The sequence below is a fragment of the Pipistrellus kuhlii genome, unplaced genomic scaffold, assembly GCF_014108245.1.
Source record: "Pipistrellus kuhlii isolate mPipKuh1 unplaced genomic scaffold, mPipKuh1.p scaffold_m20_p_1, whole genome shotgun sequence".
In the NCBI taxonomy this organism is placed as follows: domain Eukaryota; kingdom Metazoa; phylum Chordata; class Mammalia; order Chiroptera; family Vespertilionidae; genus Pipistrellus; species Pipistrellus kuhlii.
Window position 1 is genome coordinate 116,059,369 of NW_023425404.1, and position 14,340 is coordinate 116,073,708.

The window sequence follows — 14,340 nt, forward strand, 5'->3', positions numbered from 1 at the left end:
GGAAATACATTCAGCAAGCATCTAGTCATCATTTAGATATGGGGACTATAAGACACCTCTGAGACAACAGTCAAGGCACACCAGTCCATTTTTCCCTTAGAGCAAAACTAATGTATTTCAATAATGAACTGAGGTGTGGAGATTTATCACCAACTACAGAGAGCTGTTGCCCGCGCCATATTCCTCTGGGACTTTCCATCTTCATCTTCTTACAGCTCAGTCTTGGTCCCTCACCTTCTGCACCACAGTGACTCAGCACAACTAAGAATAAGAGCATGAACTTCATTTCCTGACACTTTGCCTTCATGAGCATGTGTTGCACACTAGTTCATAATAGTGCCATAGCTGTGGCTACTGGGTCCTGACAGCCAGAATTCTCAGGAGATAAACTAAGAAACTGTTGCATCCTGATGTTTTATTTTGTGTTGTGTTTTTTTGTTTGTTTTTGTTAACCTTCACCAGAGGATATTTTTTTCCATTGATTTTTGGAGAGTGGAAAGATTGGAGGGAAGAGGGAGAGAGAGAGAGAGAAAAATTGATGTGAGAGAGATGCTTTGATTGGTTGTTTTCTACACCCACCCAACCGGGGCAGGGAATCTGAAACCCTGGTACTGCAACCCAGGTATGTACCCTTAACTGGGAATCAAATCCTCAACCCTTAGGACATGCATCAGTGCTCTAACCACTGAGATACCAGTCAGGGCATATCTTGAGATTCTTATTATTATATCCAACATCAAACCCATTACATTTAAAAAAAAAAAAAAAAAGGTCTTTTCAAAGCTCAAACCCAATATTAAAGCTGTAAAAGATAATATAAATCGATATATGTAATATCTTGCATAAAGATGCATAATTAGAACAAACTTTAAAGAGAAAAGACTTTCAAAATATAGTAAAAATTACTACAGCATTATCTATCCTACCTTATAAAAAAAAGTAATATGCAAATTAACCATACTCTGCTCAAGCCACGCCCACCAGCCACACCTACCAGCCAATCAGAATAACTATGCAAATTAATTCCAACCAAGATAACTGCAGCCACAGAGAGCAATTTAGAGGCTTGGGTTTCCCCAGCAATAGAGGAAACCAAGCTTTCCACACATCCTGGCTGGCCTAGGCCTCCACTCAAGCCTACAAAGTTTCAATTATATTGATAGAAGATAAATCCCAAGAAAAATGGCAGCAGCCACAGAGCAAGCAGGAGGCTTGGCTCTGCTCCAGGCTAATAAGTTTCAATTGTAAAAGGTAAATAAATTCCAGATACCAGAGCCACTGCTTGGGCCGCCAGGGGGTATGGTTGGCCTGCAAACCACCACAGGCTCCTTGCTCAGGCCACCCCATGCCCCAAGGGAACCCCCACCTTGATCCAGGACACCCTTCAGGGCAAACCAGCTGGTCCCCACCCATGCACCAGGCCTCTATCCTATCTAATAAAAGAGTAATATGCAGATTGACCATCACTCTAATACACAAGATGGCTACTCCCATGTGTCAAAGATCCTGCCTCTATGTGGACACAAGATGGCCACCACAAGATGGCCAGCAGGGGAGGGCAGTTGAGATGGACCAGACCTCAACGGAGGGAAGTTGGAGGCGATCAACCCTGCAGGGGAGGACAGTTAGGGGTGGCCAGGCTGGCAGAGGAGGGAAGTTGGAGGCAAACAGACTAGCAGGGGAGCAGTTAGACTTCAATCAGGCTGGCATGGGAGTGGTTAGGAGGTGATCAGGCTGGCAGGCAGAAGCTGTTAGGGGCAATCAGGAAGGCAGGCAGGCAAGCAGTTGGGAGCCAACAGTGCTGGATTGTGAGAGCGATGTCTGACTGCCCGTTTAGACCCAATCAGTTTAACATCCCTCGGGGGCACATGCTTGGGTTACAAACTCAATCCCCAGTAGGGGAGATGCAGGAGGCAGCTAATCAATGGTTCTCTCTCATCATTGATATTTATATCTCTCTCCCTCTCCCTTCCTCTCTGAAAATCAATTAAAAAAAACAAAAACCTCACACTATAGTCACCAAGGGAATATGATCTCCAGGAAACAAATTCCATTGGCCAAGTGACATTAAACTTCATTATGCTTCAGTATCCTTTGAAAAAACAAGAGACTATAATTAGGTCTAAGATCACAACCAACTCTATCTTTCTATAGTCAATGAAAGATGAGTTTTAGTTGTATTCATAGCACTTCTTAAGTCTTCAATTTATTAATAACTACAAAGACAGATATTTTTCTTTAACTTTTTGTCTATATAGTAGTTTTTCTTTTATTTTCCAATTCAATGATACAAATAATTGTTGTCTCATATGATGAACATTCAACAAATATTCATTAGAAGCAAAAAACTTTTTTTTACATTATGCCAAATTAACAACACTTCACTGGCTCTCAATAAATATTGATTAATGGCTTTGAATCTATTAAAATTAATATCTTCAATACCCCAGAATTAATGAACCACCACAAAATAAGTGGCTCATTTCCATTTTAGTAGTCTGCAATATCCCTAAAATTTTCTTAGAGTTTATGATCAGACCTCCATTGACATTATAAGTTAAATATTAATGTTTTCACTTAACTGGGTGAAAGCCAGGCAAACTCAAAATAAAGACTAAAACTCAGCTATGAATTTGTTCTATGATCCTAAAGGGCCAGAAATGAATGAGGCATATCAGGTAAGCTTCTCTGCACTTCTGCACTAATCTGCTCACAGGGTTAGTTTAGTTGCTTTAGAGGAATAATGAGTTCAAGATATTGTCTTAGCCTAAAGCTTGAACTTCCTAATATTGATAAGTATTTACTGTGAGCTACATGGACTTTGTTGCTGAACCACAGGTTTCTTCCCACTGACAAGGCCCTTCTTACAGTCTGCCTCATCACTGCTCAGAGAGGCAACTACCGTCACGGCTGCTAGGAGTGGGGAAGGCAGAACATGATCTAGACTGGGCTGTCAGCTCCTCCCATGCAGGAATCTGTAGTTGAGAAACAGACTCTGAATCAGGTAGAGGGTGTTGAAACTAAGGTTCATGTAAGTTAATTCCACATAGCATGCAAAAGCCAAAAACTAGGCAAAACTATCAACTTAGTCTGTTTGAACTGCTTAAACAGAATGCCGTAGACTGGGTGGCTCAATAACAACACAACTTCATTTCTCACAGTTTATAGGGTTGGGAAAACCAAGATCAAGGTGCTGGCAGATTTGGTGTCTGGTAAGACCCCATTTCCTGGTTCAGAAATTGTGCCTTCTCACTGTGTCCTCATTTGGTGGAAGGGGTGAAAGAGCTAAGGGGAGTCTCTTTGATAAGGGTACTAATTCCACTCAACCCTTATGACCCAATCACCTCCCAAAGACCTCACCACTTAATTCCATCACCTTGGGGGTTAGGTTTCAACATATGAATTTTGTGGAAAAACATTCAGTCTATTGCAGTTATGGGACAGCAGAAACTATAAGGTTAACAAAGCAGGTTAACCAGGTAAGGAATATAGAGATTGCAGAGGGAAGAGAGGTGAGTGGACCCAGGAAGGACTCAATGGAGACAATAGACATCTATGGCTTCCTAGCTTCTGGGATAGATGGCTGCACTTATGGGCACTGGGCTTTAAAAGATTACCTGTAGTTTTAAGCATTCTCACCCTTAGGTCCACAACTGTAAGATGATACACAGGAGTGTTTCCATCCTCTCACGCTCACTCACACACACAAACACACACTCACATTCACACATCTGGTACATACAGCAGCTACAAAATTAAAGTAGCTGGAAAAACTAGACATGATTTGTATTTGGGGGAAAAAAAGGACAGATCTGCACAAGATAGATAGATGCCAAGAGTGAATACACCCTCAGACAAACCATTGTGGGGAGAAGTTATAGATATGTTGGGAGGATAAAACAAGATTGAAGGCAGGTGGGATATTGAGTGGGACATTGGGAAATATTTTATAAACTTTTGCTGCTTGCTTAAATGTAATTCTCTTCTGGAGCCTTGATTTTTGTGGCTGCCACCTAGGGGACCCCACCAGATCACCTGGCTCTTGTGGTCAGTGGTACTTATGCTCCCGGTTCCACCAGCCTATATGTCTTTGCACACTTTTAAGCTGCTGCCTGAGAGTCTGTCTTCCAATCAGCTTGAAATTAGGTGCTGATTAAGATCCTCCTCTTTGGGATCCTGGCAGGTCTTGGCACAGTCCCAACTACTGGGAGCCTTTAAAAGTAAAGTAGGCTGTTTGGGCAATCACAAGGTTGAGAGACAAACAAGATCAGGGCAGGGTTGAATTGAAATATTCGTCTCCTACACCAAGCCACTCCTTCAAGGCTGGGAAAGCCAGCTGTTTTATCTAATGCATAGAAACCAATGCAGAGAATCAAGGAAAATGAAGAAAAATATGTTCTTGTAATTAAAATATATTCCAACTGAAGAACAAGATAAAACTTCAGAAGGATGGGGATGGGGAGAATAATGCGTAATGAAATAATCACTGTTTGTCCTCTTCTCTCACCCATTCTTCTCTACAGCTCTTATCACCATTTGATATCCTATGTATTTACTCATTCATTTTTCTAGGTGGAGACAGTATTCCCTCACTTGAATGTAAACTCCATGAGGGCCAGCACTTAGTCTTTTTCTTCATTCAGGGCCTAGAATAGTTCTTGATGATAGTAAGCAGTTAATAAATATTTACTGAATGAATGAATGAATGAATGAACTTAATAATGCAGAGAAACCTACAACCAAGATTACTCTACCCAGCAAAGTTATCATTCAGAATGGAAGGACAGATAAAGAGCTTCACAGATAAGAAAAAGTTAAAGGAGTTCATCACCACCAAACCAGTATTATATGAAATGCTGAAAGGTATTCTTTAAGAAGAAGAAAAGAAAAGTTAAGATAAAAATTATGAATAACAAATACATATCTATCAACAAGTGAACCTAAAAATCAAGTGAATTAAAAATCTGAGAATCAGAATAAACTGGTGAATACAATAGAATCAGGGGCAAAGAAAGGGAGTGGATTGATAATTACCAGGAGTAAAGGGGTGTAGGGGGTGCAGGAAGAGACTGGACTAAAATCGTACATCTATGTTTGAGGACAATGCAGGGGAGATAAGGGAAGAGGGTGGGGTGGGAACTGGGTGGAGGGGTGTCATGGGGGGGGAGGAGATTTAATTGTAATAATCTGAACAATAAAGATTTATTAAATTGAAAAAATAAAGAGATAAATATATAATAAATATGTAACATGTCTTTGAAGAAGACTAATGATGTTTAAGGTAGCTTTTTTAATTCTTAGAGGTTTGACTGCATGGTAAACAGACATAATCTCACTAAATCATTCCATAATTTTATGTCCCAGACTGGCTTTGGCCATAGGAAAAACCCTAGGCCAGGTGTCTGCAACCTACAGCTCCAGAGCCACATGCGGCTCTTTTGAAGCTTCACCGCTGCTCCGACAACTCGCAAGCCTGTGTGAAAATGAAGGTAATGTCTTACAGCCCTGATGTGCTGACACTGTGCACTGAGGTTCAGGAGCAAAAATCCCATTACCAGGTAAATTAAATATTTTAATTAGCTATTAATTTGCAAAAATATATTTTACATTGTTAAGTGAAAAAGTCCTTTTTTTCTTCAGATTGACAGCTAACTGCACGATCCGGTATATAGCATTAAGGTAAGAAACAATATATGCAGTGTTATATTTGTTTTAAATGTCGCAATGGTTTTGCAGCTCCCAGGATTTTTTTCCTTCTGAAACTGGTCCAAGTGGCTCTTTATGTCTTAAAGGTTGCAGACCCCTGCCCTAGGCCTCACTTCCCCTGGCATCTAGGAGTTCTTTAGAATAGTGCTGCCCCCACCTGGTAGTTTCTGAGAACACCAGTGGAGGAAGAAGGGCATTCCAGCATCCCTTGCTTCAAACATTGAATGCTTACCTTGTTCTAGGTACCAATTAACATTTAACATTGTTTTCTAGAAAGACAATAGTGAACACGACAGACCCAATGTTTTTAGGATTGTCATAGAAATGCGGCAACAGCGTTGGAGAGGAGGTTTACGGGAGTTAGTGTGGAGAATCTGGGAAAGGAGAATTGGGAGAACAAAGCCCAGAGAGGCGAAAGAATTAGAGAGCACTCCCTCTTGCTGAAGTTAAACAATCTTTTCTGTTCCCTTTTTCTTAAGTCTGGTAAAATATGCATAATATAAAACTTATCATGTTAACCATTTTTAAGTGTGTAGTTTAACATTAGGTACATTCACATTGTGTGCTATTATCACCACTATTCATCTCCAGAACTTCTCATCTTCCCTAAAGGTAACTATACACACTAAACAACAATTTCCCATTTCTCCTCCCTCAGCCACTGGCAACCACTATTCTACTTTTTGTCTGTGAATTTTTACTTCATATGAATGAAACCAGTACTTGTCCTTTTGTGATGAGCTTATCTTATTTAGCATATTATTGTCAAGTTTCTTCTGTTATAGCATGTATCAAGAATTAATACTATTAATACTATTCAATTATATGTGTTTGCCACATTTTGTTGATTTTCCACAGCTAGGAAGGAAGAGGGATAGAGAGCTAGAAACGTCGATGAGAGAAAAACATCGACCAGCTGCCTCTTGCACAACCCCTACCAGGGATGTGCCCGCAACCGATGTACATGCCCTTGACCGGAATCGAACCTGGGACCTTTCAGTCTGCAGACTGACACTCTACCACTGAGCCAAACCGGTTTCGGCTGTTTACCACATTTTGTTTATTCATTCATCTGTTGACGGACACTTGGGTGTTCCAACTTTGGCTATTGAGAATAATGCTGTTATGCACATGAGTGTACAAACAACCTGTACACATTTCTGTTTTCACTTATTTTGAATATTTATCCTTTGCTTCTTGTCTCTGAGACAGACAATATAAGTCCATATTCAAGGTTTGTGATGGGTTTTACTGGCAGGTAAAGACCAGTCAGACAGTGAATTTATGGTTAATCTTAATCCTTTCCATTCACATGTTGGTGGTACTTACCTCATGTAGTGCATTAATATCAGATGAAGTCCAGAGCCTCTACAACTTAACACAATAAAGACCCAATTAAATTCTGGGGAACTCTTTTCCACCTGGTGACTCAGAGATTGAGGATCCCTCCAACTTATGATGCTGCCATCTCAACAAAGTTAACAAAATCACCGCACCAGGGAAAGAAAGGGATGACTGGCCAGAACTAGTCATGTGGCCCAACCTAACTGCAAAGTGGTCTTAGACTGCAAAGGAGCTAATGAAACAGTCAGTAAGCACTGATCATGCTACAAACATTTAGGCTTGGCTTATCATCATTACCCTGAAGAGACTCTTTCAAAAAGAAAGTGCACAGGAGCTGTTTTAAGGATGCTTATGTGGCAGAAATCTTAAGATCTTTCCGTCTAAAACCAGAACATCTACAGAATTGCTCTAATCTCCTCCAGCACCACTAAAATGGACTCTAATCACACAGAAACAACTTTAAATGGAGTGTTCTCCAGAGTGACATTTTGAAAAGAACCTAAGCTAAAGATGGCAAGTAGCCAACCCCAGCCACTTGGTGGACAGCTACAGCACCATGGTGAGCCTTCCACTGCCCCTAGCAGCAGAAGTTGTAGCAAGGCTGAATAGCAGTGTTTGTCATGTGCATGGGAAGGAAGGGTAGGACCATCCATGCCAACAGGGACATGTCCTAAATGCCAACTCACAGTTGCACTGCATCCCGAAATAGAACCCCAAATGACCATATTACAGGGACAAAATCACATTGAGATTATGTAAAATTTATATCAGGATTCACAAAACCAAAAAAATGGAAGAGGAAAACCCATTTGAGCTCTTGATAGTCTTGTGAGTCTGTTCTGAATTTTAAACCACCTTTTAGGAAAATAAATGAAAAGGTTAATAGTAGAGTTGCAGTCTAAAGATTATAAAAGAAACTTTATCCCTAGAGTCACATCAAACTACATCATGATATTGTAGATATATGTTGCTTCAGACACCACAGTGACTAACTTTGTATGAGGTATAAATGACCTGACTCAGAAATTAAAAGAAATAGATCAGAAAAAAATAATTTGTTGTATAAAATAGTACGGTGCCAGGTGGGTACTAGAAATATCAGAGGGAAATATGTAGCCATTATGCTGTATACCCAAAACTAATACTACTTGAATATAAATTGTAATTGAAAAAAAAATTAAATTACAAAAATAAAAATAAAACTTGGGCTCCATTAAAATATAAAATATACTTTATGCGCTTTCCATAAAAAATTGGCATGTATGAAAGTTCTGTTTTACAGGGGAAAATTATGAATTCAATAAGTTATGTATCATTATTAGTTGTAACATTTCCCAAAGTTATCATATGCTACACACTTGACATAATAGTGGTTTGCAGCAGTGGGAGATTTGTTTAATGAAAGTTTCTTTTTCTAATTGGTAAGATATGGGCAAAAGGGAATTAAGGTAAGTGTTGAATCAGAGCTTTCATTCTTACTGATGAGCTTCTAGAAATATCCATCATCCATTCTTAATGACAGTTATTCAACAAATTTTTTATGAATGCTCCTATATGCTAGGAAGATTCTAAACTCTTGGAACACACCAGCAATTAAAACAGACAAATATCTATGTTCTCTTATAGCTTCCTTTCTGGAAAAATTATAAAATAAGATTTTTGGATACTCTTTGATTATTTGACCCATTTATTTCTGTTTTTCCATAAAATGTTGTGATAGTGTTGATGATTAGAAAGAGTCTTCAAATTTTTTCTGGCACTCACTTAGAAACCATCACTTAAAAATCCATATGTGCTTCCACTCAGAATATTAAAAGCATTGTATTCAATTATATTCATACCAGAAGTATGTACTGGAAGATATTTGGTGGCAAAGAATTATGCTAAGAAGCAGGAGGGATTATAAACATGTAGAAAACTTATCTATAAACTTAACCTTTGGTGTGTTGCACCCACACCATGCTTTCAAAGGAAAATGCTATCATCTCTGTATTACAATGGTTGGGCAATGTCATAATTCCATTAAACATAATAGAGTAGTGACTCTATCTTTTGCTAAATATATGTCCCCTATGGTTCAGATGAGTGCACCTTGACAGTTAAAATGAAAAACAAAGAGCATATGACAGTCTCAGTGGCATGGAAGGTCATTTAAGCCTAGTCCAAACAATCATGGTCCTAACAGAATAAAGACCCACCCAAGATCACCAAAAACTCAAATGTAGAAATGGAATGCATCTTGCCTGTGATCTGATCATCTGAGACCATATATTATTCTCTCTATTTAGATCATCCATTAAGGATGTTTTATGACAGAAGGTGATCTTGAAGGAAGTGACTAGTAGTTGATCTGTATTGGCAAATAGTGCAAGTCAGCCAGAGCTGAAAGGAGCTATCACATTTGTGCAGAAGGTGATAGAGTTTGTGTTGTAGATGAGAGCAGGAGAGCATGAAGTGGATACCTTGGTTAACTGAAAACACTTGGCCACATTTTGTTTTCCAAAACAAATTCTACAAATTCTTAGTTCAAATATTTGACTTAATCCTCAATTTTCTATTTTTAATTTTAGCATAAATGGGGCAAGAAATCTTCTATGAGCTCAGATTTTTCATGATCTCAAAGGGCCTCTAAGAATAATGATTTGATGAGTGAGGTATAAAGATTCAGAAACATATGTATGGTAGGTACTTTAATATGTCAGAACTTAACACAAAGTAGTTTGAAATACTTGGCTATACCCTGTGTTCTAGGGAAGCCAAGTGTTTGGAAAAGTGTGGCTGGCAACCTGAACAATTTTGGGCTGCTATCTACATCTGCCTGCTTTTGTATACTGTTCCCTCTTCTTATTTTTTCCTTTTATGCTGCTTGGAACATGTACTAGACTTAAGGTACATTGTAACTTAAGGTACATTTTAAGGAATAATATCCAGCCAGTAGCATGACAGACCCCCACCTTCCAATTTCTCAAAAAGAATTGAGATTTCTTTAAGATGCTCTGTTCAGAGAATATAAACAAACACAGCAAAAAATCCACTTTGTGCTTTCAACCACATCAAGGGAGTCTTTTTTAGTGTTTCATCCAATTCCAGCGTTCTGCTTAGAAAACATTCAGGGCTGGTGGTGACAGGACCAGCTCCATAATTCAAGGAGCTCAGTGCAAAATGAAAATGTGGGTTTCTTGCTCAGTAAGTATTAAGAGCTTCAAGATGGCAAAAACAAAGTATTAAAAGTAGCATGAAGATCATGGTCCATGAAGCCAGCTCTGCATGGTGATACACTGAGGCATTTCCTCTCTTAACGTTCTATTGCAAATAAAAACAAGATGATGGCAGAATAATCAGTGTAAACTCAGATTAAAAATTTAGTGTGATATGAGATTATGATTTAAGGATTTGGATTTCACAAGCACCATTAACTGAAATAAAGGGATGGGATCATGTATCACCGAAGATTTTAAATGGTGTCACAGTCAAAGCAAGAGTGGAAAGAGCTGTAATCCTAGACTGAACCAAAAAGTTCTAATTAACAAAAAAATAAACACTTCTGGGAGCATAGTGAGGCTGTGGTTCTTGAGGCTGTTGTGCTCTTTCCTAAGGTGGCTGTGAGAAAAGAATTATCTTTAAAACTGATGGCACCATTTTATAACACCAAGGATGATTTTAAAGGAATATGGAATAGCTCCAGATGTTTAAGTGGCAACTCTCTGCTTTTGCAGTTTTTAACTTTACCATATGCTTTACTCATAGTTGCCTAAGAACAGCTGTTACTGTAGACAGGCATCAGTTGGAGCTCAGGCCTGGCTGGCCAGTTTGAAGGGTGATGCAGAGGATGCAGGGGTGGCCAGGGAGTTTCCTCCATTGGCCAAGATAACTGCAGGATGAAAGCTACCATGTTTCCCCGAAAATAAGACATCCTCCGAAAATAAGACCTAGCGCATCTTTGGGAGCAAAAATTAATAGAAGACACTGTCTTATTTTCGGGGAAACAGGGTAGCAAGATAATTAGGGTGGGGGGGAGGAGCCCTCTGCTCCCTATCCCTATAAGAACCAGGGCTTGAGCAGGAAAGCAGATGGTCTTTGAGACAGGCATCCACCATTCTTCCAGGTCAGGCACCTGAATAAAACCTGTTTCCTTTTGCACAAGCACTTGTCTCAGGAGTTTGGCTTTCTTTGTGGCAGGCAGCCCAACCTACATTTTCAGTTACAAAACCTCTTCTTCCCTCACAGTTTCCAAAGAAGACTAAACATGCAGAGCAACAATATGCAGACACATAAGTCTTCTAATAGCAATCCCTAGTACCTAAATGTAGGCATGGCCCATAAGCATTTCTTTAAAAATAATCTGTACACGGCATACCTTTATGTATTTATTTTTTCCTGTGGATAAATGTTGAGTATGTAGAGCATAAATTAAAAACCCTTAATCAGCCGAAACCGGTTTGGCTCAGTGGTAGAGCGTCGGTCTGCGGACTGAAAGGTCCCGGATTCGATTCCGGTCAAGGGCATGTACAATACATTGGTTGCGGGCACATCCCCTGTAGGGAGTGTGCAAGAGGCAGCTGGTCGATGTTTCTCTCTCATTGATGTTTCGAGCTCTCTATCTCTCTCGCTTCCTCTCTGTAAAAAAATGAATAAAATATATATTTTTAAAAATAAATAAAAACCCTTGATCATTTCAATCTCTTCTTTTATGAGGAGGCTAATATATATTTCTAACTTTTATATTTGCCATATTATATTATAAAGATAATTCTATAAATGCATTACTTTTCAGTTTACCATTGGTCTTTTTGGTTGCCTATAGTACCAATTAAGGCATGCTTTTAGAAAAAAAATGAGACAAGAGAGAATCTATTTTGCATTCTTTACAAAGTTTTCTCTCTTTTTAAAAGAGAATTTATTATTTTTTTTTTGTTTAGTTAAGCATCATAAGGTCAGTTATTAAGCATTCACTTGTATCAGGTGTTTTATCAGATTTATTTGTGAAGATGGATGAATCTGTTTTTATCAAGAAACTAGAGACCTGGTACATGAAAATTCATGCACTGGAGAGGGAAGGGGGGACCTCAGCCCAGCCTGCCCCCTCTCACAGTCTGGGAGCCCTCAGGGGCAGGAGGCAATGCCCCATCACACCTCTGCTGCTACCACTGCCGGCAGTGCAAGCCTCGGCTGGCCCTGGTTACCTGAGCCTTGGGTGGCCCTGGGTGGCTGGGGGGCTGAGGGAACTGGAGGACTCCAGAGGCAGTTACCCCAGTGGGGCTGAGGGGGCTGTGTGCCGCCCTCTTGTGGCTATGGGTACAGCCATCTTTGAGGGTGTGGCAATCAATTAGCATATTCTCTCCTTATTGGCTGTGGACACTGCCATTTTGCAACAGTGTGAGGATCAATTAGCATATTCCCTCTTTATTAGATAGGATAAGGTAACCAGTGCTTCACATATTGTAGGTAATAAATATTAATTCAGTAAGTAAACTAGAAAATATGAACTATAGCAAAGATTTGGCTTCAGATAAAATATCAATTAAATTCCATGAAAAACAAATATTTATTAAGCATTTACTTGGTACATTTACCAAGTTAGGTACTGCATATCTAAAGATAAATTGGATTCTACTCTGACCTTGTGCAACTTTACTATGTGCAAGAAATTGTAGACAATAAAATGCCCAAAGACTAGATGTTGAATAAAGTACTAGAAAGAAAGAAGCTGACCTAGCATAGTGGGCCAGATGACTTAGTAAGTCTTTCATTTTAAATCTATGTCCTTTCATAAATAGCAGAGAAGTACATAACAATGCAAGGACTTCATTTCCTTCATAGACTCCACTAAAGGACACTTCCTAGCAGAATGAAAGCATTTCAAACAACATAATCCATACTTGTCAGATTGAGTAAATAAAGATCATCTGAGGAAACATGTATTTTTCTTGACTTTCTTCTACAGAGTTTTTTTGATTCCTTGCAAACTTTCAAAATGCATAGTTGATGACTTAAACTCAGAGCAATATCAATGAATTAGACAAGTCTGGTTGCCAGACCATTAAGCCCTCTAGGTTGAAGTGATAGAGTCAAGATGGTGAAATTGAGGATATACATGAATTTCTATGAAGAAAAAAAAATTAAGTTAGAAGTAAAAGTTCAGTCTAAGCTGATCTTCATTCTTTTTTATATTTTAATAAATTTAGGTGTTAAAAATGGAGGAAACTTTCTTTATTCATGGCATCTATTGTGTTTGAAGGTATGTTTACAAAGTTGGAGATGTATCTGTGAGTGTGTGTGTGTGTGTGTGTGTGTGTGTGTGTGTGTATCTTTAGGAAAGAAAGAAGAAAAGTTAGAGTGAGAGAGTCCAGCAGTGCATGGACCTACCGAACCAAGGATGAAGACCTGACAGTGTCTACAGAAAAGGAGGCTGCAGGATGCTTCTGTTCTACTTTTTTTTCCTGAGGCCTTGGATGCATTCTTTCTTTGGCCTTGTTCATTTGGATACCCCAGCAGGGTAGCTTCAGGGTGGACACTGGTCTGGTCAGGCCTGAGAGGAATGAATGGAAAAAGAAAGCATATGACTTGCTATCTTAGTCATCCCTGAGTGGCCATAATAGATATCACAGACTGGGTGGCTTAAATAACAAACATTTGTTTCTCATAGTTCTGAAGGCTGGGAAATCCAAGATCAAGGTGCCAGCAGATTTATTCTCAAATAAAGTTCTCTTACTAACTTGTAGACAGCCAACGTCTTACTGTGTCCTTTTGTGGTCTTTTCTTGATAACCTATCATAGGAGGCCACCAACATGACCTCATTTAACCCTAATCACCTTCCAAAAGCCCTGTCTCTAAATATTAACACATTGAAGTTAAGGCTTCAGCATATGAATTTTGGAAGGACATAAACATTCAGCCCATAACACTTTACACCACTTCATACCACTGTATTTCCCCATCATTCTCAGGCTCATGGAGGTTTCTTTCTAACTTACCTGAAAACATAACACCAGCCTCACCCTTCCACAAAGTAGTAGCCTCTCCCTGGCTATTTCTAAGACACTTCCAGTTACTAAAAAGAGAATCCAACTTTTGGGTTGAGCTAGCTTAATCCAAAAGAACTTACAATTTTGTCAATTGTACCTCAATAAGGCTGAAAAAATGCTTAAATATTAAAAAATACATTAAAGTAAGCACCCTTATTTTTTTTTTAAAGGGTAGTGGGATAATTTTTATTATACAACTACAAGGAAGTCATGGCACAGGAATTCATTCATTTATTCATTCATTCAAAAACATGCATTGAGTCA